The sequence below is a fragment of the Mastigoproctus giganteus genome, chromosome 4 (genome assembly GCF_048544385.1).
Source record: "Mastigoproctus giganteus isolate SK-2022 chromosome 4, ASM4854438v1, whole genome shotgun sequence".
NCBI classification, from domain to species: domain Eukaryota; kingdom Metazoa; phylum Arthropoda; class Arachnida; order Uropygi; family Thelyphonidae; genus Mastigoproctus; species Mastigoproctus giganteus.
The window spans coordinates 173,261,948-173,289,455 of record NC_143578.1 but is presented as its reverse complement, the minus strand read 5'-3'; the positions used below and the strand labels follow the sequence as shown (position 1 = coordinate 173,289,455).

The window sequence follows — 27,508 nt, the reverse complement described above, 5'->3', positions numbered from 1 at the left end:
ACATGCTTTGTAAAAAGGATAGGTGGAACAGGACCAGGGTATTTCTGCCAGGGGCAAAGGTTGATGACGTTGTAGGGCGGATATCATCTTTTAAGGGCACCAAAGGTGATATACTGGCACTACTGATATTAACAGTAGGAGACGGGCAGAATTACTTAACAAGTACAAGTCAATGTTGAAAAAAAGCCGTGAATTAGGGTTAAATTTGAAAGTGTCTGCAATTCTGCCCAGACACGATAGGAGGGAGTATATGATGATAGCCTTGTCGATCAATTCAGCTCTATAAAGATTGTGCAAGGCTCAAGGGGTAGAATTTTTTTCAGCCTGGTCTGTACTTGTTAACAGGAGAGACTGCTTCTACAGGGATGGGATACACTTAAATAGAAACGGTGCAAGAATATTTGCTGATGCTATCGAGGCAGTGTTAGGTGGGTCGGAAAACTGCTAGCTTGGAGGGATACAAGGACTAATAGATTAACAGTAGCCACTGGCAGAGGTGAAAGAGATTTTCGCACTGCTATTGGAATGAGCAGCAGCCTGGAAAACAAGAGGCAGGATATTTCAGAGACTTCTGGGAGTCATTGCGGTAGAAGTAAACGCATGGGTTGTGTTAGGGTAGCTAAGAATAGAAACAGGTGCGTGTATACTTGCGTGTACCTCAATGCTAGGAATTTGGTTCATAAAATTGATGAATTTGAGGTATTGCTCAAAACATCAAAGGCAGATATTGTTGGGACATCAGAGACGTGGTGTCTCACAGATATAAGGAATGCAGAACTGAAATTTTGGGAGTACAATGTGTGCAGAAAGGAAAGGAAGAGAGGAGGAGTTATGCTATTATTTAAAAAAACACATAAAATCCAAAGAAGTGAAGCCAGTCGACATTGCTGGACAGTGCAGTTTCGAGTCAGTTTGGTGTGACATAAGCATTGGTAGATCAAAATTGAGAGTACGAGTGTGCTATAGGCCTAATGACTAATGTGTATGATAGGAAACTGTACAGGGGAAATAGAGTGGGCCAGTAAATCAGAGTCTTATAATACAGGATTTTAATTTCCCAGATATTGACTGGAATTTGTGGGTTGGTCACTCACATATTTTGTGGATTTATTGAATGATTTTTTTCTACATCAGCATGTTCGGGAGGCAACTAGAGGGAGTAATACTCTTGATCTGATTATCAGTAGTGATTCTTCATGCATTAAGAATCTGCAGATAAAGGAACCACTTGGTGGCAGTAATCACAGTGTGCTGAAGTGGGATTTACTCAAAGAGGTAACTACCATCAGGGGTAAAGAGAAGGGGTTTTTGCTTTCGTAAAGGCGACTACGATGGTCTGAGACAGTATTTAAATTCTATACAGTGGGACCAACTGATGATGTTACCAACAGCAAATTCAAAATGGGAAGCATTCAAAGAATTAATCTTGGAAATTCTAGGCTTTGCATACCAACTAAGAAATATTGTTCAAGGTTTAGGCCTAAATGGATGTCAGATGAACTAATAAGACATATGGTAGAGAAGAAGATGAACTAATAAGACATATGGCAGAGAAGAAAAATGCACAGGATACATATAAATTAATGGGTGACATGGAAGCCTATGATAGATATAGGCTGGTCTGTAAACAAGTTACAAAGGAGGGTAGGCAGGCGAAGGCAGATTAAGAAATCTTTGGCAAAGGATGCAAAGAAAAACAGCAAAGAGTTCTTTAGTTATGTAAACTCTAGAAGGAAGGGGATGAATCAGATTGATCCACTTAATATCGATGGTTCAACTGTTGATGATCCTGGTCAGGTAGCTAACAAACTAAATGAATATTTTGCATCGACATTCACACATGAGGAGTTGTTCAGCGAGGGGAATATCAGAAGTGTATTCAACTCTGGCAGTAAGCTAGATAATCTTTTAATAACTGAGAGTAAGTGGAGGAGAAATTGTTGAAGATAAAAACAAGAAAAGCACCTTGGTTGGATGGGATCTATCCAGTTATATTAAAGGAGGCAACAAAGGAAGTAAGCAAACCCTTAGCCATAATTATGAGAGCTTCCTGGACTCAGGGGAGATACCCATGGACTGGAGATTTGCAAATGTGACCCCAATTCACAAAGGAGGATCAAAGGCTGACACAAGTAATTATAGACCTGTGAGTTTAACTTCTGTTCCAGGAAAATTAATGGAGGCACTTGTTAAAGAACCACTGCAGGATCACCTAGACAAAACTTCAATTATAGCTCGGACACAGTATGGTTTTGTTAAGGGAAAGTTTTGCCGGACCAATTTGATTGGATTCTATGATGCAGTCACAAAAGAACTGGATGTAGGGAATAACTTTGATATTATATATTTGGATCTTAGAAAGGCTTTTGATACTGTTGCACATGGAAGACTGCTGCACAAACTGAAGCAGAGTGGCATTGGAGGCAAATTACTGCTACAGATAAAGCGATGGTTGAGGGGAGAGGACAGAGAGTAGTAATCAATGGACATTGCTCATCGTGGACTAATGTTATTAAAGGAGTCCCTCAGAGTTCAGTGTTGGGTCCATTATTGTTTTCTGTATTTATAAATAATATTGATGATGGTATATCAAGCTTAATGTCCAAGTTTGCAGACGATACAAAAGTTGCCAGGGTTGTTAAGGACAATAGGTTGTTAAGGACAATAGGTTGTTAAGGACTGACGCTATGCTGCTGCTGCTGCAACGGGATATAGAAAGCTTGAGCAGAGGGGCTGAGAGGTGACAAATGAAGTTTAACATTGACAAATGTGAAGTACTACATATGGGAAACAGCAACCCCAGAGCAACGTATCAACTCTGTGGTACTACACTGACAGTGGTAGAGAATGAAAAGGACCTGCGGGTAATTGTGCAGGTATATATGAAGTTTTCTGAGCAGTGCAGACGGGCTGCAAGAGTGGCTCATGGTGTCTTGTCAATGATATACAGGAATTTTTCTAGCAGGGATAAGGAGGTGATTATTCCCTTGTATAAGGCAATGGTCAGGCCACACCTTGAGTACTGTATACAGGTCTGGAGGCCTCATTTCAAGAAGGATGTAAAACTGCCGAAACGAGTACAGAGAAGGGCAACAAGATTAGTTAATTGAACAAAGAGTTGCTCTAACGAAGAAAGGCTTAAGTGTTGTTTGTCTGGAGACTAGGCACCTGCGAGGTGATCTGATAGAAGTGTATAAAGCCTTGAATAGTTTGAGCATGCTCAATGCCGGTGGGATTCTTCCTCTTGCTCAGAATAATCACCTGAGAGGGCATAAATTCAGATTGAGGAAAGACAGACTTAGGATAGATGTGCGGAAATTGCCTTTAACCAGCGGGTAGTTGGTTTGTGGAACAGACTTCCATCCCTTGTTATGGAAGTTGATAGCTTAAATAAATTTAAGGCTCAACTGGACAGGTATTTTTCGAACGAACGGAGGAGTGAAATGGAAGTGTTTTTTTTTTTTTTTTTTTTTTGTGGATGATGCTGCATAAGCTTGCTTTCTTGCATCATATTCCTCTACTAATGCTAATGCATTAGTAGAGGAATATGAAAATTTATTATATGATCAGTTTGGAGTTTAAAAAAATGCCATAAAGTAAGTCGAAAATAATAAAGAATGGAATACACTGAGTTGTGTTGAAAATTGGATAACATTACTTAAAAAATCCAATTCCTTGAACAAAAGAGTGACTTCATTAGATTATGTTCACATTTATTTGCAATTCCGGATCAACGCTGCTGCGACGAATATTTTCTCCTGTCATTAGTCTTCTGGGGTAATTTTTACCCCGAAGTATAAGTTTTAACTAACTTATTCTATTCTTTTTGCTCTATCCACTGGAGCAAAAAAGCTGGAGCAAGAACTGTTGGATAGAGTAGAGAATATATAAATAATTATTTAGTTCCAGGATGGCAATTTGAAGCCAAGCCCGACAAAAACGTTAAAAATGGACCGTACTGAAGCAGGGAATACAATGGACAAGAGGCAGGCCTTCCCAAGGGTTCCATGCACCCTGATGCCAACGTTCAAGGGGGCGCCTGAAAACCTGAAACTTACATACACATATGAAGAAAATTTTAAAGGGGAAGCCGTATTGCGATTGGCACCCAAGTACCACATACCCTAGGAACGCCCCTGCAATGGACTGATCACTGATGAGCGTAATACACGGGTGTGCAAAACTTAAGGAACAACTATATTTCTAAAGGTTACAGCCACAAAATCTTTACTTAAGATACTCTTTACTGATGAGAGTAGATTCAGTCTCAGAAACGATTCTGGACATCAGCTGATCTGGCGAGAGGTTGGCACACGGTATCACCCCGCCAATATCACTGAAAGGGATCGATATGGCGGTTGATGTGTTCTCGTCTTGGATGGTCGTACACAACTCTAGATACTGGAAGGCGGTACTGTAACCGGTGCACGCTACTGTACTGAGGTAATGCTTCCCCATGTGTGTCTGTTCTGAGGTGCCATTGGCCACGAGTTCGTGTTTATGGATGATATCGCCACATCCCATCGCACTGCAGCTGTTGATATGCTTTTGGAAAGTGAGGACATTGTTCGTATGGATTGGCCTGCCCGTTCACCAATCTAAATCCCATCGAACATCAGACGCCTAGCGGCACATCCCCACCCATCAGAAAATGTTCACCAGCTGAAGATGGCGCTGACAGCGGAATGGACGAAGCTACCGCAAGAACTTATCAACAACATCTTTTTAAGTATGGACAGACGGTGCAAAGCCTGCACCGACATTAAGGGTGGCCATATCTCCTACTGAGTACCACCTTTTCCCTTTGTTCCATCTTTGGCAGTGACGCATCTGTATCATGGCATCCAGTGCCATGTTGCCATTTTTGAATAAAGTCCCTCTGTACCGCTTTGTTTCCGTTGTTGTGTGGGTGTTCTTCATCATTTCTGTACCTCACGAGGTTCGTTTCGTATGCTTTTCCCATATCCCGCCCACTCCTATGAGAAGCTACAGGTGAAAACCTGACTTGTCCTTATATTTTGCACATCAGTGTAGGTTAGAGAGAAGTACAGTTAATGCAATTATTACAGGTGTTTATAATTTGAGGGACCTAAACTGCACAGATTTTAAGAATAACATTAAAATAACAACGATCTGTTAAGTGCTCTGCTAAATATATTAATAAAAACAAGTTTTCATATTTATTGCCTAAATTTGTTGTTAAATGGTATTCTACTTTTTGTTAATTATGCGTTTGGAAACTAAATGTGAAAAAAAAAGTTTTTGTTACTAAAACAAAATTCCCCCACATTTTTTTTTCCGAGAGTGTACCCCCCCCCCCCGCTAACATCACTATAACGTAAGTGTCCCGGTTTTGTATTCTTCTAATATGGACACACTATCTATAATATGTTTATTTAAAAAAAAAAAAAAAAAAAGTGTGCTTATAGGAACCCATACGGAATTGCTCTGAAACCATTTTACCAAAATCGGGACTGTTTTGTTTTAAATTGTATGTCTCTGCGAAATTAACCAATACAATTAACGATTGTATTCGTTGTAAACTCTTTCCTAGTTGCCCCGACTGAGTATAAACAAGAACATATATGGGTTGGATTTCTGTGTCCATTCCTGTAATTTACAAATAACGTACTGCTTTCCGATGTTTTTGTGTTCATGACAGTTATTCCGTCATACGAGGAGTGACTAAAAAGCACCGAGAACAAATATAAAATGTAATAATAAATTATAGAATATGTTGTTTTTATAGCTTAATATCATGCAGTTTCTAAAATTTGTTTCTATATTTTATATTACTACATTTATATTATTTTAATGGTTAAAGGGACTGCTGAGTGGGAAGGACAGAGTGTTTATCAGTGAGTGCTGCTCTTCTTGAACAAATGTTATTGTTGCCCATTGTTTTCAATGGTATTGATGAAGACATATCAAGCTTTATGTCCAAGTTTTTAGATAATAGGAAATGTTGGAAGGGCGGTTAACAGTAATCAGTGTATGCTGCTGCAAACAAGATATAAAAAAATTAGGCAGTAGGTTGTGAAGTGGCAATTGAAGTTTAACATTGACAAATGTGAGGTACAGCATGTGGTGGTAGCAGTAATCCCAGAATTATATACCAACTGTGTGGTACCACAGTGACAGTAGTAGAAAACAAAAAAGACATGGGGAATACATGCAGTGAGACACGAATTTCTCTGAGCAGTGCAGAGCACTTCATGTCTGGCTGCTAGGGTAGCTCACGGAGTTTTGTCAATGATACATATATAGAAATTTTGCAAACGGACATAAGGGGGTAATTACTCTGCTGTATAAGGCAGTTGCAAGTCCATGCCTTGAGTAATATTAAGTATGTAATTTTAAGTATGTTTATCTGTTGGAACAGGTGCAGAGAAGGGGGAACAAAAGTATACTGTTACCAAGAAAGGCTTCAGTTCTGCAAATTGCAGCATCTGGAAACTAGGAGATTTGATTGAGAATCATCATCTAAATGATTAAAGTATTGTTCTTGTTGCTCAGAAAATATGGATCTGGGGACACAAACTTAAATTTAGGAAAGGTAGTTGCAGAATAGAAGTAAGGAAATTTAATTTCAGTTGCTGGTAGTTGATTGTTGGAACAAACTTCCATCTGGCATTGTGGAATTTGGTAGTTTGACTAAATTAAAGGGGTTGGACTCCAATAAATTTATTTTATGTGGGAAATTTATTTTATTTTTTTCCTACTTTATACTGTATAAGCTTGCTTTAATGGCAAATAATTGCATTATTTGCCACCACTAATACTAAATGATTTAAAATTTGACACTTTTTAATGCATTCATTATCTTGACAGTACAGTGGGTATAAGAAGAAAATATATAATTTTTTAATTATTTTGATTAAATTATTTTTTTATAAATTAACATGGAACCAGGATTAAAAATTATCACAACAGCTAGAAGAAGGAGATATACTACAGAATATCTTTTAACCCCTCTGTCAACCTTTGTATTGTCTGCAGATTTATTATTATTAGCTATATGGTGCAAGGAAGCCTGAGGCTTATGCTGCACCAGCCAAAAAAAAAAAAATTCCCGAGTTACCTTGAGAGAGAGAGAGAGAGAGAGAGAGAGAGAGAGTCAAAAGTAGAAGGGAATCACCAGAAAAGAGAAGCCCATACTCACCAGATGTGAGTATGGGCTAATTTAGATATTAAGCCGTCATCAATATCATAACCTTCACTCTCACACCTGAAGTTGCAATCAAGACACTCCTGTACCATCTATTTAACTCCCTTGTTTTGTTTTAATTATAAAACAATAATTAGCTTTTGTAATAAATTGAAAACAGCAATTGAATGAAAATAAATGAGAAACCAATAATAATAAAGTTTTTATTTTATATTTTTTAGAATTTAAGGTCATTGAGTCTCCCAGATTGAAACTCAGATGTTTGCATGACATCTGCCAGTTTCAACAGGAACATTTGTATATTTGTCAGCCTGTTCATGTTTAGTCAGCAAACCCAAAGCATTATAGCAAGATAAGGCACCTGTCACTGCATCTCACAGACACCATGTGGAAATGGGAGTTGCCTAAAAGAAAGGTAGATGCTTTTGCTCACTGTCTGTTAAATGCCAAACCAAAATATAGTGTAACCAATTAGAGAATATTGATGGAAAAAATGTACATGGGAGGATCTGATTTTATATCCAGATTAAAAATATCCAAAAAACACCAGAAAAATTTTAAAAAAGTGGTGTCTGTCAGACGCCGTGCTAGCAGATGAAGGTTAATAACAGTAATCAGGCTATGCTACTGCAAGAAGACCTAAAAATAATTAGGCAGATGGACTGAGAAATAATAGCTGAAGTTTTTAATATCTATGGGAGGTGCTGCATGTGGGTAGCAGTAATCCCAAAATAACATATCAGCTGTATGGTTCCACACCGAAGGTAGTGGAGAATGTAGAAGTTCTTAGAGTAATTGTGCAGTCGTATAATGAAGTTCTTTGAACACTCATAGGGGTTTTGTTGATGACATATAGGAATTCTTCCAGCAGGGATAAGGAGTTGATTATGCTGTTGTATAAGTCAACAGTTAGGCCACATCTTGAGTACTGCATACAGGTCTAGAAGCTTTTTTTAGAAAGGATGCAAGTGTATTGGAAAAGGTGCAGAGAATAGCAACAAAATTAGTGAGGGGTAGGAAAGGGTACTCTTACCAAGAAAGACTTCAGTTCTGCAAATTGCAGCAGCTGGAAACTAGGCGTCTGCAATGAAATCTGATCTGTGTGTTTTAAAGCTTTGAATGGATTGTGTAAGCTAAATTTAGATGGCATCTTCATTCTTGTTCAAACAACACACACATAAGGGGGCATAAATTTAAATTGAGGATGGTTTCAGCATAAATGTAAAGAGGTTTCAGCCAGCAGGTGGTTGATTGTTGAAATTAACTTCCATCATTCATTTTGAATAAATTTTAGAAAGAATTAGATAAACTATTAGAGGAGATGGGCAGGTGATGTGGGAAGAATTTTTTTTTTTTTTTTTGGCGGTGATGTTAAACTTGCTTCTTTGTATCATTTGCCGCTACTAATGCTAAACATGAAGAAACTTTTGGGACATATTTATTTTGAGGGAAAAAAAAAAATTCAATAGCTCATTTGTTGCCAAGGTGGAAACATTTGTGTCAAGATATAAGAAATCTAAAATTCACTTGAAGGGCATGCTTCAGGAGATTGTTTGTTTACAACACCCAGAACCCCATGGCATTAAAGGGCTACCTGAGGTAAATGTTGGCTGTTCTTTGGAGAGAAAATAAGAAGGCCCAAATTACACACTGTTTTTAAGAATGGTTTGTGGGAAATTAGGTGGCTCAAAGTCTGCAAATGTGTCTATTGTGCACTGAATTTTACAGATTAGTGTGCAATCAGTAGCACATATATATATATATATATATATATATATATAACTATAAAGATTAAATGAAAAGGTGAGGGAGGAGTATAAAAAAAGGGAAACTTATTTATGAACAAAGGCCACTGATAGACGGAAAGCATCCAATGACCATAATAGTATAATATATAAATAAGTAAAAGCTGCAGAGAAAAGAGAAGAAAGTTAGAGGGGGAAAAAAAGAAACAGCTGCAGTGAAAAGAGAAGAAAGGTAAAAAAATATGTATATAAACAAATGGAAATAAATATGTATTTATATAAGAAATTACATTGTTGTCATTAGCATTAGTAGAGGCATATGATGCAAGAAAGCAAGCTTATGCAGCGTCAGCCAGAAAAAAAAGAAAAAAAAAAAAAAAACTTCCGCTTCATTCGTTCCGTTCGTTCGAAATACCTGTCCAGCTGAGCCTTAAATTTATTTAGGCTATCAACTTCCACAACAAGGAATGGAAGTCTGTTCCCCCAACCAACTACCCGCTGGCTAAAGGCAAATTTCCGGACATCTATCCTACATCTGTCTTTCCTCAATTTGAATTTATACCCTCTCAGGTGATTATTCTGAGCAAGAGGAAGAATCCCATCAGCATTGAGCATGCTCAAACCATTCAACGCTTTATACACCTCTATCAGATCACCTCGCAGGTGCCTAGTCTCCAGACACTGCAATTTGCAAAACTTAAGCCTTTCTTCGTAAGAGCAACCCTTTGTTCCATTCACTAATCTTGTTGCCCTTCTCTGTACTCGTTCCAGCAGCTCTACATCCTTCTTGAAATGAGGCCTCCAGACCTGTATACAGTACACAAGGTGTGGCCTGACCATTGCCTTATACAAGGGAATAATCACTTCCTTATCCCTGCTAGAAAAATTCCTGTATATCATTGATAAGACACCATGAGTTACTCTTGCAGCCTGTCTGCACTGCTCAGAAACTTCATATCTGCCTGCACAACCACCCCCAGGTCCCTTCCATTCTCTACCACTGTTCTCTACCAGAGCAACGTATCAATTCTCTACCACTGACAGTGGTAGAGAATTGATACGTTGCTCTGGGGTTGCTGTTTCCCATATGTAGTACTTTACATTTGTCAATGTTAAACCTCATTTGCCAACTCAGCCCCTCTTCTCAACCTTTCCAGATCCTGTTGCAGGAACATAGCGTCAGTAGTGTCCTTAACAACCCTGCTAACTTTTGTATCGTTTGCAAACTTGGACATTAAGCTTGATATACCATCATCAATATTATTTATAAATACAGAAAACAATAATGGACCCAACACTGAACCCTGAGGGACTCCACTAATAACATTAGTCCATGATGAGCAGTGTCCATTGATTACCTCTCTCTGTCTTTTCCCCTCAACCATCCCTTTATCCATAGCAGCAATTTGCCTCCAATGCCACACTGTTCCAATTTGTGTAGCAGTCTTCCATGTGCAACAGTATCAAAAGCCTTTCTAAGATCCAAGTATATACAGTAATATCAAAGTTATTCCCTGCATCCAGTTCTTTTGTGACTGCATCATAGTATCCCATCAAATTGGTCAGGCAAGACTTCCCCTTAACAAAACTGTGCTGTGTCCAAGCTATAACTGAAGTCTTGTGTAGATGATCCTGCAGTGCTTTTTTAACCAGTGCCTCCATTAATTTTCCTGGAACAGAAGTTAAACTCACAGGTCTATAATTACTTGTGTCAGCCTTTGATCCTCCTTTGTGAATTTGGGTCACAGTTGCACATTTCCAGTCTATGGGTGCCTCCCCTGAGTCCAAGGAAGCTCTCTCATATATTGCACAATCTTGGCATTTCTTCAAGTGTCAACTTGTGTGTTGCCTTGTGCTATTCTGGTGATTGACACCTGAAGAAATGCAGGGATTGTGCGATATATGAAAATTTAATTTAGTATATATCACCCCAGGGACTCACATCTTGTAAGTATGGGCTTGGCACACCCAGGGTCCTGAGCTGGATATCATCATTCTTCCCTTCTTGGTGATTCCTTTCTACTTCTGACTCTCTCTCTCTCTCTCTCTCTCTCTCTCTCTCTCTCTCAGGGTAACTTGGGAATTTTTTTTGGCTGGTGCGGCATAAGCCTCAGGTTTCCTTGCACCATATGGCTAATAATAATAAAATTTAAAAAAATAAAAATAAAATATTTATTTCTGTTTGTGTTTAATGTTTTTTTTAAACCTTTCTTCTCTTTTTACTGCAGTTTTTACTTATTTGCATAATATATATACTGTTGTTCAAAGAAAGTGCATCACCTAGGAATTGCACATTTTTAACCCTTTTTCATGATGGTATGTTGCATTAATGAATAGCATCACAAATAGAAATATAAACAAAAGATATTTATTAATAGTTAAGGCAGCTTGTCAAGTAATATTTGACAGGTGCTCTCAAAATATTCCAAAATGAGCATTTGCAACCTTTATACAACAGTTTTGGTAAACACAACAATTATGGCTGAAATGTTATCAGAAGCCCTCAATTTGCTTCAGTTTATCATTTTAAATGGAAAACAAAATGGAAAGTTCACCAGGTGCAAACTAATATTTAGTTGAACTGCTTCTGGCCCTGATGACAGCAGCACACCATTGAGGCATTGACAAGATCAATTTCTGAAGATAATCAACTGATAGTTTGTGGTTTCAAACACAAATTATGACTTCCTGAAGTTCACGAAGGGTCTTTGGTTTCTTTCTGGCAACCTTTCCAGAATCTAGCAGAGTCCACACAATGCCAGAAGTTCTCTATAGGATTCAGGTCTGGGCTGTTTCCTGGATGCCAACAGCTCTCTATAGGTTCAGGTCCGGGCTGTTTCCTGGCCAACCAAGAATTGTAATGGATCTTTCTTCCAACCATTTTTTCACCTGTAACAAATGTAAATACATTACTGTCGAACCTCTAATGTAGAAATGAAGCTAAAGTAACTCCAGAAGTGCCTACTTAACTTTTCACCTGATGACAAGGAGCAGGATTGTCCTGAAAAATGCAGTTACTTGGCAGGTTGAAATGGTCTCTAATGGTTGGCAGCAATTTGCCTTCCAATATAGCCAGGTATCTATTGGCGTTTACAGAACCTTTTATAAACTGCAGGTGACCTACTCCTCGCTACGAAATGCACCCCCATATCATTTGGCTGGTAGGGAATTTCACTGTAGACACCATACATTGTGGATTGTATTCTTCACTAAGTCTACGGTGAATATTTTTTCTCCCATCAGATTAGGTTGAATTTCTTCTCATCGGAGAAAATAACTGACTTCCACTGCTAGGGGGTTCCATTTGACATACTCCTTACACCAAATTAATCGGGCCTTTTTTATTTTTTGTGTGAGGAGGGGCTTCTTCTTAGGACGACGGGCTACAAGTCCATTTTTGAAGAGGCATCTTCTGACTGTTACTGCACTTGCTCCACTCCTGTATGTTCTTCCCATTCTCTCTTCAGCTCAGACAAAGAAGCTTTATGGTTTTTAAGGCATAAACACTTCAAAATATGGTCCTGTTTTGGTGTAGAGACTCGTTTGCATCTGGTTCCTTTTTTCCTATCAGCAGAACCAGTATTCTTGAGTTTGGAAAGAAATCTACTCAATGTCGACTGATTACAAGACACTCTATAAGCAGTATGACAGGAAGAACATCCTTCCTCACGTAAGAGCAAAAATAGCACTCTTCCATTGTGGCGTCAACTGCACATAACTTGCCATCCTGATACAAGCAAGGAATGACTGCAATTCTTGCAGAGCATGCTTATATAGCTGAAAGTAACAGCTGATGCAATATTACATGATCACCTACATGTGTCAATCTTATCTGATGCAATCTGTAAGAAATATTGCCATATACTTACGTTATTTGGACGACAATTACAATTTTAAGGGGTGGTGCACTTTCTTTGAACACCAGTGTATATCAAAAATGAGTGAGAAATATAACTAAACCTCATCTTTTATTTCAGGTACACAAAATCAGGTTTTTTAACAATTATTGCATTATTAGCATTAGCATTAGTAGAGGTATTTGATGCAAGAAAGCAAGCTTATGCAGCATCAGCCAAAAAAAAAAAAAAAAAAAAAACCACTTCCACTTCACCCCCTGTTCATTCGAAATACCTGTCCAGCTGAACCTTAAACTTATTTAGGCTATCAACTTCCACGACAAAGGATGGAAGTCTCTTCCACCAACCAACCACCCACTGGCTAAAGGCAAATTTCCACACGTCTATCCTACATCTGTCTTTCCTCAATTTGAATTTATGCCCTCTCAGGTGATTATTCTGAGCAAGAGGAAGGATCCCATCAGCATTGAGCATACTCAAACCATTCAAGGCTTTATACACCTCTATCAGATCTCCTCGCTGGTGCTTATTCTCAAGACACTGTAATTTGCAAAACTTAAGTCTTTCTTCGTAAGAGCACCCCTTTAATAATAGGGGTTCTCTTTATTATTATTACTTAATAATAAAGTAATAATGCAGACATTTTTGTAATTTACTGGAAGTATGTGTGACAGATTAAAATTTTGTTATAAAAATTAAATTAAGAAAAAAATAAATTTCATTATTCTTCAAAATACAAAAATTCAGTGATTATTAAATTAATTCACTGCTGTAAGGTGATGTTTTCATCTCAGAGCATAAAATTACTTGGTGCACTCCATACACATTTTAAAGCAAGTAAAACACAATACAATACAAATCTTCTTTGAGTAGTTGTAATCGATTTGTGGTATCAGAGTTTTTAGAAGTCACGAGACTGCTCTCGACAAGCAAGATTTAATGACTCATTGATAATTAGCAATGAAAAGTTTCTCTGTCTGACAGTTCTTACCCATGAAGCTGACATAATGCTTAAAGGCCATACTGTAATAAAATAATAATAATATCTTATGAGTCTTATTTTTGTTTGTAACTTGAAGTGCCTGTATTTTCACTACTTAAAAGAGGCTAATTTGATTATGTGAGGTCCAGTACAACATCCTAGATACCAGCTCTGGTTTATATATATGTATATATACAGTATATATATATCCCTTCAGAGTAGCAATTTTCTGGACCATTTTATTCTTCCCTTGGTAGCATTAACAAATATTCTTGTATCTCTTATATTCAAATGCATCCCATTTCTTAAAAACATTCTTTTTTTGTTAATATGCATAGGCTGTGTTGAGAAAAAGTTTGCCCAATGAACTTTGCATAATCTTTCTCTTGCCAAGTTTCTTAACAAGGAACTCATTATAAACTACCTCATGCCATGGCAAAATTTAGACACAGCCCTCACTCACAGCATTTTCTCAGCATCACCTCATATCTGTTAAGTAAAGCCCCAGTTTCCTGTGCTTAATATCTGTTTATTTATGTATCTCTTTAATTTTCATAACTGAAAATTAGATTTAGAATTTAAATTTATAAACTGCCATACATTACCAATTCTCCTGAATTTCTTCTTTGGTGACCAAAAAGAATTTGGAATAATCAAAAAGGAAATTACAAGTATTCATATTGTGGTAAATTGCTCCCATAGTCCTTTATTATTATTAGCAGGTATATGTTGCAAGGAAGCCTAGGGCTTATGCTGCACCAGCCAAAAAAAATTCCCGAGTTACCCTGAAAGAGAGAGAAAGTCAAAAGTAGAAGGGAATCACCAAGAAAGAGAACAACGATGATATCCAGCTCAGAACCCTGGGTGTGCCAAGCCCATACCCACCAGATGTGAGCCCCTGGGGTTGTCAGCAGTTTTCAGCAATATGCAAGTCTTATAGTTTTATTTTTGTTATACTCATTGTCCACTAATGAAGAATTCAAAGAGAATTAGTACCATATGACATCACATTTTTGCCACAGTTGATAATTTTAAATTCTACCTCTTTGTAATTTTTCAGTTTATCCAGATTAAATGTCAATTGTCATATGGTAAAGTGTTTTCCTCCCTAATGAATGTCTTTTTAAGAGCTCTCTGAAGCCAATCAGGCTATATCCAGAGTGAGATCAAGTTCGGGTGGATATTGAATCTGTAACATACCTCCACCATCATCTTCTCTGTGCTGCATGTCATTTTGTACAACTCAGACTTTTGTATTTTCTCTGAGGAGCATGATAAAAATCTCTGTAGACAATTTGAGTGGGAAGCCAAATAGTGGGTGGTGACCACATGTAAAATGAGTAGTGTCCAAGCAGATTTTTGTGGTCAAGGGAAGGGAGAACTTCAATTTCAAGAGATGTGACTATAATAGATTGAGGCATTTCTTTGGCTCTATTAATTGTAAAGATAACTGTGAGCTGCTGAATAAGAGTTCACTATGGAAAGTGCTCAAGGGATTTATCCTGGAAGCTACCAATATATTTGTTCTAGTGGAGGGGTCTTGCAAAGCAAAGATGCCCAAGTGAATGACAAGAAAGGAAGGGTTTAATTGAGCAAAACAAAAAAGCGTGGGATAGTTACGGACTATAACAAGATACTGATCTACACGAGTATTATAAGTGTATTTGTATCAAAACCACTGATGAGAGTAAGACAGGTGAAAGGTGAGTATGAGGCCTTTTTTCTATTAAGAGTGCTAACAAAGGGTCGTGTTCTACATACAAAAAGAACTATTTGCTTTGTTTGAGTATGAGTATTATCAGAGAGTTCTTTTTGTGTGTGAATACAAAAAGGAAGAGAATGAATCAGATAAGTTCCTTATAGATAGAGCTGGAAAAGTCATACAGATGTAGTGAAAAGTAGCAGATGAGTTGAATGGGTATTTTTAAATGATATTTATAGTTGAAAGGTCATTTGAACCACAAAGAATTAGTGACATGGAATTAGCTCTGCCATAAATTAAGTGATATATCAATCTCAGAGAGGAAACTACCGAAGCTGGGGGAATATGGGGGAAACTACCGAAGCTGGGGGAATATGGGGGAAACTACCGAAGCTGAGCAAAAGGATGGACCCCAGGAGTGGATGGTATATACGCTGAGTGGACAGAAATCATGGGATACCTACCTAGTAACAGATAAGCCCACTTTTTGCCCGGATAAGGCAGTCACATGGCGAGGCATTGAATCCACCAGTTCACGAAAGCATTCCACAGGTATTTCTATCCATGCTTGCTGCACCACTGTCCATAATTCCATCGCATTCCTGGGTGGAGGGACAGACCTTTCCACATCATCCCAAAGATGCTGCACAGGGTTCATGTCTGCTGAATGGGGAGGCCATTCTATGGTGGTAAAATCTGCTGAATGCTCTTCGAGCATTCAGCAAATTACTGTGGGTGCACGATGGCCATGAAGGGATGCAGATGGTCTGCAAGGTTGGACACGTAACCTCGACCATTCTAGATATACCTGAGATCCCAACATGTGCCAGTTTAACATCCCCAAACCATTACTGACCATCCACCTGCCTGAACAGTTCCTTGTTAACATGACAGATGCATAACTTTGTGCGGTTTTTGTCAGATATGCACCCTCCCTGTTCGAAATAACTGGAAATGGGACTCGTCTGACCAGGAGACCTGTCTCCAATCACGGTCAGTGCCCATGTTCTTTTGCCCCGTTGAGGTGTAGAGTCCTGTGTCGTGGCATTGGCAATGGGACTCTGGTGGGCTGGCAGCTCCCATAACCTATTGCAGCTAATAATCTCCTGATGGTCTTGGTGGAGACGTTTCTGGCATCTCCCTCATTGAAGTCAGCGGTGATTTGTGCCACTGTCACTCTCCGGTTGGCTGAAATAATGCAAGACGGACGTCAGCGGCCATGTTAATCCACCACCTTTCTCCGCCCACATCGCTGTCCACAACAAGATGTTATTCCGGAAATGGTGTATTCCCGATATACTGTCAAACGGGATAGTGCAATTTCTGTACCACCTCCATAATAAGAGTGACCTATGCATCGGGCACCCACTATCATTCCTCTTTTAAAGTCAGTTAACTCATGCTGTTTATCCATACTAACATTGAATTACCGTCTATGTGAATGCCGTGATGTAGTGTACCTGTATACCTGCCAAGCGGTGGTTTCATCCGCTAGCAAGAGGGGTGACAGCGTCATGTTGTCCAGGAACCAGGTATCCCATGAATTCTGCCCTTTCAGTGTACAACCTTTATACTAAAAAAAAAAAAAAAAAAGGCTGAATGTGAGTGCATCATCCCATTTGGGATGTAAATGAGATCATCATTAGACTTCAGGGAAATCCTCCCCCCTTCTGGACTACAGAAGTACTGACATCTCTCCAACCACAAAGGAGGTGTAAAAGATGTGATGGGCCAACTGTAGACTAGTGAGTTTGACTTTAGTGGTGGGTAAGATCATGGAATCTGTGATTAAGGATACAATACAGGACCACTTGATAGGAATGGTATCCTTAATGAATCACATGGGTTTGTGAGGGGAAAGTCTTGCTTGACCAGTAGTAGTTAATTATTCTGACAAAGCCATAAGACAGTTATTATTATTATTTTTCTGTTTATACTCCGGGACGACCAAATGGTCAGAGGAGTTCACAAGATAGACAGAATACAAGAAACAGCACCGTATTCAGCAGTCACCGGCTTGAACCCCGGTCACTCAAGTTGGATGTAAGAAATAACTTTGACATTATTTACTTTGAGTTCAATCAAGTTCTTGATTGAATTCAAAGTAAATAATGTATATGTAAACTGCAGCAAATTGGGATTAATGACAAGATCCTTTATCTTTCAACCAGCCCTTGATTCTTTGTTGGATCAAGGGCTGGCTAAAAGATAGAAGACAGAGAGTAGTTAGAAATGGTCATACCTCAGAGTGAACCAGTGTAGCAAGTGGAGTCCCTCAGGGATCATTGTTTGAGTGACTTATTTTTCTTATTTTCCTTAAGACATTGATGAGGAGTGCAAGAGAAGTTATCAGAATTTTCTGATAATTTGAAGGCAGGAAGGTAAGATCAAGAACCAGGCCATTTTGCTTCAGAATGACCTGGTTCTATCATTTAGAAGCATTAGAATTAATGCTTCTAAATGTTAGGATTTGCACCTAGGGTAGGAAATCTAGGAGTTAAAATAGATCCGGGATGAAAAAGACTTAGGGGTTACTATCCAGTCAGGCACCAAATTTTCCATTCAGTGTGAACAGGCAGTTAGGAAAGCAAATGGTATCCTCTCTATGATATGTAGGATCATCACAAGTAGGGAAATGATGGTGAACTCACATTTAGAATACTGCATTTAGGTCTGGTGACCACACTTGAAAAAGGACAAAACTTCTAAAAAGGGTTCAGAGAAGAGTAGCCAGATTGGTAAGGTGGTGCTGATCAATGTCCATATGAAAATTGGCTTAAAAATTGCAGACTGCAAAGCTTGGCAGCTGGACAATCTTTGGGGTAGACCTGATAGAGGTATAAAAAGCCCTAAAGGGAATCAGTAAAATGGACGAGGGAGGTGTATTTTCACTGGCAGAAAAGAGAAGAACCAGGGGAATCACAAATACAAAATTTTGAGGGATCTTATAAAGTTTACTTTCAGGCAGCGTGAATTTCTTGTCACATTGGACAAGGTTGATAATTTGGTTAAGTTTAAAGTGGAATGGATAGGCACTTTTTGGCAATGGGCAGGTATGAATTTTTTTTTTTTTGGCAGATCCAGAAAAAGCCTCCTTCCTTGCTTCATTGTAATACTAATACTGATCTTTTTTCCTTTTTGAACAACATGCTCTTTATGTTTGATATTAGAAAAATTGCTATGAAATGATATTCTGGCATTTTTAATTCATCTCCTATATAAAAGCAATTACATTTGATTGCTAATGGTTGGAAAATCAAATGCAGTGTTCAGGTGATTTTAAACAGTAAGTTGCAAGATAAAAAAAAAAAAAAAAACTACTGGTGATATATGACAAATCTCTAGAAAGTGTTATTATTATTATTTTTTAAGATTTGCTTGTCAGTTTAGAAGCTTGTGTTCATTTGAGGGGAAAAAACGTTTTTTTTTTTGTTTTTTTTTATAAGGATACAGTACAGGATGGTCCTGTATTATATCCTTAATCATCAGCATTAACAGGTATATCCCTTAAATAGTATTGTGTGTGTGTTTGAATAGGAATGTTCCCCAACACTTCACTTAAGAAAAAATAATAAAATATGTTCATACAAAAACTTTGTAATTTTTCGTTTAATAAATAAGATTTGAGTTAAAAATTGTTTATTGTTTATTGTTAATATATATTGTTTTGTTTATTACCATAAATTCGTTCTATTCTTTAATAACATAATTATTTTATAAGAAATCATCAATGTTAATAGGTATATCCTCATAAATAGTTTTTTGTGTGTGAATAGAAAGAAGCTCCCACACACAACGAATCCCAACAATTCACTTAAGAAAAAAATAATAAAATGTGTGCCTACAAATACTGCAATTTTTCATTTAAAAATAAAATTTGAGGAAAGGAGCAGAGAGAGAGTCTCATTAAATCTGGCTTACTATTTAACACAAGTTAAATGCAGTAAGTTTTCATCACTTATTTTTAAACTTGTTTATCTGACCATATCCTGGAGGAAGATGTCACTTCCTGCCTTTCCTATCTGCAAACAGACAGAAATATTACCACTGCCTTCAGTATTTCTTCAAGAGGTTTTACTGTTACCAGCTGCAGCTATATTATATGTTAAATTTTGACATAATAATGTGAGCATATTTCAATTTTCAGTTTTTGACATAACTATATGATAATTAAGACATAAAATACAAACACTGAATTTTAATCTAAAGACTATTTTAATTGTTATGCTTATATTATGTGAGATTTATTTTATTAAATACATACTTGACTAATTATTTTATCTTTTACCCTCTTTTTCTAGTTTTAAAAACCTTTACTGTTAAGCACTTAATAATAAATTTATATAAACTTTCATTTAAAAATTAGTAACAGTGTTGTGATTGGTATTTGGTAGTATTATTCAAATTGGTAGTGTTACAGGAGAATTATTTAAGTAACCAAACTATGCAAGTAAAAAGTTTCACAGGAATGAAGGAATGAAAATTGTAATAAAACAATTCAAATGATCTAATTACTAAATGACATTTCATGAGAATTTTCCAAGTATAAATGAGGGTACACTTAATCTGTGTGTTGGTAACAAAATTTTAGTTTTATTGAAACATACTAGATGGTACAAAACCCTTGGCTCAGTAGTTCCAGTTTACTAAATATTTAATATGGAACCCAAGATATACAAGAAAATCTTGTATATAAGAAAATCTATGTGCACGAAGTTTTTTTTATTTATGCCTTTATATACTTGAGATGTTCACACACTATGCTGTTTTACTAAGAAATAATTTTCAGTAAACTTATTAACTAGTCCTTTGTAATTTTCACTCAATGTTACCAAGAAAGCCATATAGTAAAAGGCAAAATGATTGCCAGGAATTTCACTCAACATCAGCCATTTTGTTTGTCAGTTAGTAATGTCTGCTTATCTTGTGGAACAGTAAATGTTTCATTTTTGCATCAGACAATTTTTTAAAAAAAGAGACTATGCACTTGAAGATATTATCCTGAGTATCCAGTGCTTTAACAGTTATTTGAGCATTCCCAACCTGTTATGGAGTGATGGAAGCAAGACTTTGTTTCTTGGAACCAAGGGATTGTTTACTACACTGTGTATGTCAGACTATGACTTACATCTGGCAGAGCATTCTCTTTTCATGTAGCGCTGATCTAATGTGCTGCTGTCCCAGAGTCAGAAAACAAGGGAACTCAGTAAAACCACCTTGTAAACCTCAAAGGAACCCCACCATCTCAAAGTCTTACAGAAATTCCATTTATACTGGTTATACTTGATTTTCTCTAACACGTCTTGGCATTTATGTAGTCTTCTTTAATATGACCAAGTGAAGTGTGAAACAGAAATCGATGGGTGTATACTAACATTATGAAGCAACACAGCCTTCAAACTTTTACCTGTGTAGAGACACCACTCTCTGTATTGCAACTAATGCCAATTTCTTTATGAAGATCAGTCATATTAAAACAATGCTACGGGTATTCTGCAACATGTAAAAATGTGCATGAGTGCCCTTTTCCTATATATGGAAGTCTTTCAGCTGGGATTCAGTTCCACTCTTTTAAATAAGATGGTCAGGAGCTCTGTATTGGATCTATTTAGACCCAATTGCCCTCACTAAGTCATTCCAATTATTCTTGCTGATTAGGGAAATGTCGTGCTTTACTTGAACAGACTTTTCTGGTGTAATCCATGTTATGTTGTTCACTAGATTTGGAATTCAGATCTAAAGACTTTTCTCTTGAAGATGGATTAGGAATTGGCAGAGCTTCATTGCATTGCACCAGAGCAATAGAGGATGGTACGTTGGGATGCACCATGACTTTTTGATCTGCCTAATTTTTAAACTTGGATACATCTGCCATACAAAAGTAGCAGTCATCATGATGGTTTGTGGGCTCTCCATATTTGAGGTATAGCAAAAAGGCATATGGTTAAGACCAACACAAAACAATCACTCTAATTTTGACATGCAACTATCACAGCAAACATGAGTAACCCACAGCTTGTCTTGATCACTCATAGGCATTTCAAATTAGGCCTTCATGTGCCACCACCATCAGGCTTCACCTGCTTCAGAACTATGTAATATTTACAAGTCTGGAAATAACTTACACTTTGATTTCTTAGCCATAGTAAACTGGAGTAAAAAAAAAATATATATATATAAAGACAAATGTTTTTTTTTTTTTTTTTTAATGAAAACCCCAAACACGAAAGGTATCAAAACCTATAGTACTTAGTATTGTGCATGGGTTGAAGGAGAAGTATGGGGGGGAGGGGGATGCCGGAAACTTTACTCTAGAGACTAAACATGAGTTTCACCACTTCAAGCCTCCAATAAGCAAAGTGGTGGTATTTCACTGGTTGATGAAAGTCATCTACCACCTACAGAATGTAGTTATATTGCCAAGACTATTGTTTAAAAAAAAACACTAATTACCATGAAACTAATATGGCTGATTAATGCTACAATTAATCACTGGAAAGGTGCAATTCTGCTATCTGAGTACCAGGTTATTAGTACTAGTGGCAAATGGTGCAAAGAAGTTTGCATCAACCAAAAAAAAAAAAAAAAATACTATCCACCTCATCTGTCCATCCCCTTTAATTTGTTTAATTCTTCCTTAAATTTACTCAAAACTATCCACATCCACAACAGATGGATGGCTGTTGCAGTCTCGTTATGTATGTATTCTGAGTAAGGGTTAGGAGGCCATTTGTGTTTAATTTATTCAATACATTTACAGCCTTAACTGCTTCATTCGGATCTCTTCATAGGTGCCAAGATTTGCAATTTGTAAAACTTTATGATAACAAGTCTTTTATGATAACAGTACCATTTTGTGCTCTTGGCTAATCATGTCACTCTTCTCTACACCCATTCCAATATGGATGCATCTCCCAGATCTGTATATGTAAAAATGAATCTCCCAGATCTGTATACAGTACTTGAGATGTGACCTAACCATAGCCTTATACAATGGGACATTCACCTCTTTGTCTCTACTGGCAAAATTCCTGAATATCATTGGTATTAGCATTAGTGTTCAGCATATGAGGCAAGATGTCAAGCTTATACAGCCAAAAAGACTTCCAATTTCACCTATCTATTCCCTACAAAGGTTGTGCTGTTCTTCCTTGAATTTATTTAAGCTATCACTTCCACAATGACAGATGAAAGTTTTTCCAGCAGTCAACCATCTGCGGCTAAAGGCAAATTTCTGCGCATCTAATCTGCAACTGTTTTTCCTCAATTTGAATGGTTTGAATAAGTGCAGACCGTTCAAAGCTTTATACACCACAATCAGATCACCTCACAGGTGCCTAGTCTCCAGATGCTGCAATTTGCAGAACTTAAGCCTTTCTTGATAAGAACATCCCTTTGTTCCTCTCACCAATCTTGTAGCCCTTCTCTGTACTTGTTCCAGCAGCTCTACATCCTTCCTAAAATGAGGCCTCCAGACCTGAATGCAGCACTCAAGGTGTGGCCCGATCATTTTTTTTATACAAAGGGATAATCACATTTAAAGGAGTAGGAGCATGTATGCTTGCATGTATACCAATGCTAGAAGTATGGTAAATAAATTTGATGAATTTGAATTGTTGGTCAAGACATCAAAGGCGGATATTGTTGGGATAGCAGAGACGTGGTCTCACACAGATATAAGGAATGCTGAACTGGAATTTGGGGAGTACAATGTGTACAGAAAGGATAGAGAGGATAGAAAGGGAGGAGGTGTTATGCTGTTAATTAAGAAAAACATAAAATCAAAAGAAGTGCATCCAGTTGATATAGATGAACAGTGCACTGTTGAGTCAGTTTGGCGAAAGCAAAATAAGAGTAGGAGTGTGTTCTGGCCTAATGACTCGAATGAGTACAATGAACAATTGTACAGAGAAATAGAGTGGGCTAGTAAATCGGAATGTCTTATAATGGGGGATATTGACTGGAACTTGTGTGTTGGTCACTCACACACTAGTAAGACTTGTGGATTTATTGGATGATTGTTTTCTGCAGCAGCACATTCGAGAGGCAACCCGAGGGTAATACTCTTGATCTGGTTATCAGCAGTGATCATTCGTGTATTAAGAATTTGCAGATAAAGGAACCACTAGGTAGCAGTGATCACAGTGTACTGATGTGGGATTTACTTTGATTTAATTACCATCAGGGGTAAAGGAAAGGGTTTTTGCTTCCGTAAAGGTGAGTACAGTGGTCTCCGACAGTTTTTAAATTCTATACAGTGGGATCAACTGACGATGTTACCAACAGTACATTCTAAGTGGGAAGCATTCAAGGAATTAATCGTGGATGCTACTAAAAGTTTCATACCAATTAAGAAATATTGTTCAAGGTTTAGGCCTAAATGGTTATCTAATGAACTAATGAGATTCGTAACAGAGAAGAAAAATGCATGGGATGCATATAAAGTATCAGGCGACACAGAAGCCTATGGCAGATATAAGCTAGTCTGTAATCAAGTCACAAAGGAAGTTAGGCAGGTGAAGACAGATTACAAGAAATCATTGGCAAAAGATGCTAAGAAAAACAGCAAGGATTTCTTTACTTATATAAACTCTAAAAGGAAGGGGATGAATCTGATTGGTCCACTTGACATCGATGGTTCGACTGTTGATGATCCTGCACAGACAGCAAACAAACTGAATGAGTATTTCGCATTTACATTCACACATGAGGAATTATTAAGGTTTGAAAATGGCAGAAGGTTATCATATTGTAGCAGGATACTTAATGATTTTGTAATAACTGAGAGCAAAGTGGAGGAGAAATTGTTGAAGTTAAACACAAGAAAAGCACCTAGAGTGGATGAGATCTATCCAGTTATATTAAAGGAGGCAGCAAAGGAAGTAAGCAAACCCTTAGCCATAATTATGAGAGCATCCTTGGACTCAGCGGAGGTTCCCACGGACTGGAGATGTGCAAATGTATCCCCAATTCACAAAGGGGGATCGAAGGGTGACACGAGTAATTACAGACCAGTTAGTTTAACTTCTGTTCCGGGTAAAATAATGGAGTCACTGGTTAAAGAATCATTGCAGGATCATCTAGACAAGACTGCAGCAATAATTCAGACACGGCATGGGTTTGTTAAGGGAAAGTCTTGTCTGACAAATTTGATAGGATATTATGATGTGGTTACAAAGGAACTGGATGCAAAAAATAATTTTGATATCATATATTTGGATTCCAGGAAAGCTTTTGACACTGTTGCGCATGGAAGACTATTGTACAAATTGGAGCAGAATGGTATTAAGAGTAAGTTGCTACAATGGATAAAAGGGTGGTTAAGTGGGAGAAGACAGAGGGTGGTAATCAATGGGTGCTGCTCTTTGTGGACTAATGTTATTAGTGGAGTCCCACAGGGTTCGGTGTTAGGTCCACTGTTGTTTTGTATATTTATCAATGATATTGATGAAGGTATATCAGGCTTAATGTCGAAGTTTGCAGATGATACAAAGGTTGGTAGGGTTGTTAATGACAGTAATGGCAGTGTGCTACTGCAACAGGATCTATATAATTTGGGCAGATGGGCTAAGAAGTGGCAACTGAAGTTTAACCTTGACAAATGCAAAGTACTGCATATGGGTAGAAGTAACCCCAGAGAAATATACCAACTGTGTGGTACTACACGTAAGGTGGTAAAAAATGAAAAAGACCTGGGAGTAATTGTGCAGTCAGATATGAAGTTTTCTGAGCAATGCAGACAGGCTGCCAGGGCAGGTCATGGGGGTTTTGTCAATGATATATAGGAATTTTGCTAGCAGGGAGAAGGAGGTGATTGTCCCTCTGTATAAGGCAGTGGTCAGGCTACACCTTGAGTACTGCGTACAGGTCTGGAGGCCTCATTTTAGGAAGGATGTAGATTTACTTGAGCATGTACAGAGAAGGGCAACAAGATTGGTGAGGGGAATGAAGGGATCCTCTTACCAAGAGAGTCTTAAGGTCTGCAAATTGCAGTGGCTGGAGACTAGGCACCTGCACGGTGATCTGATTGAGGTATATAAGGCCTCGAATGGGTTGAGCACGCTGAATTCTGATGGGATCCTTCCACTTGTTCAGATTACGAACCTAAGGGGGCATAAATTCAAATTAAGAAAAGACAGATGTAGAATAGATGTGTGGAAATTTGCCTTTAGCCAGCAGGTGGTAAATTGCTGGAACAAACTTCCATCTGTCATTGTGGAAGTTGACAGGTTAAATAAATTTAAGGAACTGGACAGGCATTTGGAGGGAATGGTGTGATTTTTTTATTTTATTATTTATTATTTATTTATTATTATTATTATTATTTTTTTTTGGCTGATGCTGAATGAGCTCATACAGTTGCTTTCTTGCATCACATGCCACTACTACTACTACTACTACTACCACCTCCTTATCCCTGCTAGAAAAGTTCCTGTATATCATTGACAAGACTCCATGAGCTGCTCTGGCAGCCTGTCTGCACTGCCCTGAAACTGCATATCGGACTGCTCAATTACACCCAGGTCTTTTTCATTCTTCACTACCCTGATGATAGTACCGCACAATTGGTACATTACTCTGGGATTAATGCTACCCATTTGCAGTACTTTGTATTTGTCAAAGTTAAACTTCAGTTGCCACTTTTCAGCCCATCTGTCCAACTTTTCTAGATCCTGTTGCAATAATGTACTATCATTAACAACTCTGCCAATCTTTGCACCATCTGAAAACTTGGACATTAAGCCTGATATACCTTCATCGATATCGCCAATAAATATAGAAAACAACAATGTGCCCAACACCAAACCCGCGGGACTACTAATAACATTAGTACACGAAGAACAGTGTCCACTTATTACCATTCTCTGTCTTCTCTCACTCAGCCATCCAATTATCCATATCAGCTACTTTCCCTTAATGCTATACTGCTCCAATTTGTACAGCAGTCTTTTATATGCAACAGTATCAAAAGCTTTACTGAAATCCAAATATATGATATCAAAATTATTTTTTGCATCCAGTTCCTTTGTGACCACATCGAAGTATCCAATCAAAATGGTCAGACATTTCCCCTTAACAAACCCATGCTGTGTCTGAAGTATAAATGCAGCCTTTGTCAAGATAATCCTGCATGGCTTCTTTAATCAGTGACTCCATTATTTTCCCTGGAACAGAAGTTAAACTAACAGGTCTGTAATTACTTGTGTCACCCTTCCATTCCCTTTTGTGAATTGCGGATGCATTCACACTTCTCCAATCCGTGTGGACCTTCCCTGAATTCTGGAATGCTCTCATAATTATGGTTTAGGATTTGCTTGCTTCCTTTGTCGCTTCCCATAATATAACTGGGTAGATTTCATCCACCCCAGGTGCCTTTCTTATGTTTAACTTCAACAATTTTTCTTCCACGTTCCTCTCAGTTATTACAAAATCATTTATCTCCTTGTTAGTGTGATAAATTTCTGACCTCCACTTCCCTACAGAATTCCTCATGTGTGAATGTAGATGCAAAATACATTCAGTTTTTTAGTTACCTGAGTGTGATCGTCAACAGTCGTACCATCAATATCAAGTTTCTTGTTTTTCTTTGCAACCTTAGCCAAAGATTTCTCGTAGTCTGCCTTCCCTTTCGAAGAAAGGCTTAAGTTTTATAAATTACAGTGTCTGGAGACTAGACACCTGCAAGGTGATCTGATTGAGGTGTTTAGAGCCTTGAATGATTTGAGCATGCTCAATGCAGATGGAATTCTTCCTCTTGCTCAGAATAATCACCTGAGAGGGCATAAATTTAAATTGAGGAAAGACGGTTGTAGGATAGATGTGCGGAAGTTTGCCTTTAGCCAGCGGATGGTTGATTGCTAGAACAAACTTCCATCTGTCATTCTAGAAGTTGATAGCTTAAATAGATTCAAGGCAGAACTTGACAAACATTTGGAGCGAGTGGATGGGTGAAATAATCGTTTTTTTTTTTTTTTTTTTTTGGCTGATGCTATATAAGCTTGCTTTCTTGCATCATGTGCCTTTGCTAATGCCAATTCCCTTGCCTAACCTCCT

The 27,508-nt window shown here is 37.8% G+C and overlaps 1 protein-coding gene across 3 annotated transcripts in view; it reads left to right on the top strand.

Moving 5' to 3' along the window:
• Nucleotides 1–5,557: 5,557 nt before the first annotated feature.
• The window catches only part of LOC150087208 (nucleoredoxin-like protein 2), a 40,374-nt gene continuing 18,423 nt past the window's right edge, over nt 5,558–27,508 (top strand). The window contains exon 1 of one of the 3 annotated variants that reach the window (XM_090371884.1): nt 5,558–5,714. The gene's annotated coding sequence lies outside the window, so the exon portion shown is untranslated. Of the gene's footprint in view, nt 5,715–19,521; nt 19,580–27,508 lie in introns of those variants that run through there. The other 2 variants (XM_090371883.1, XM_090371885.1) reach the window with 2 other exon arrangements.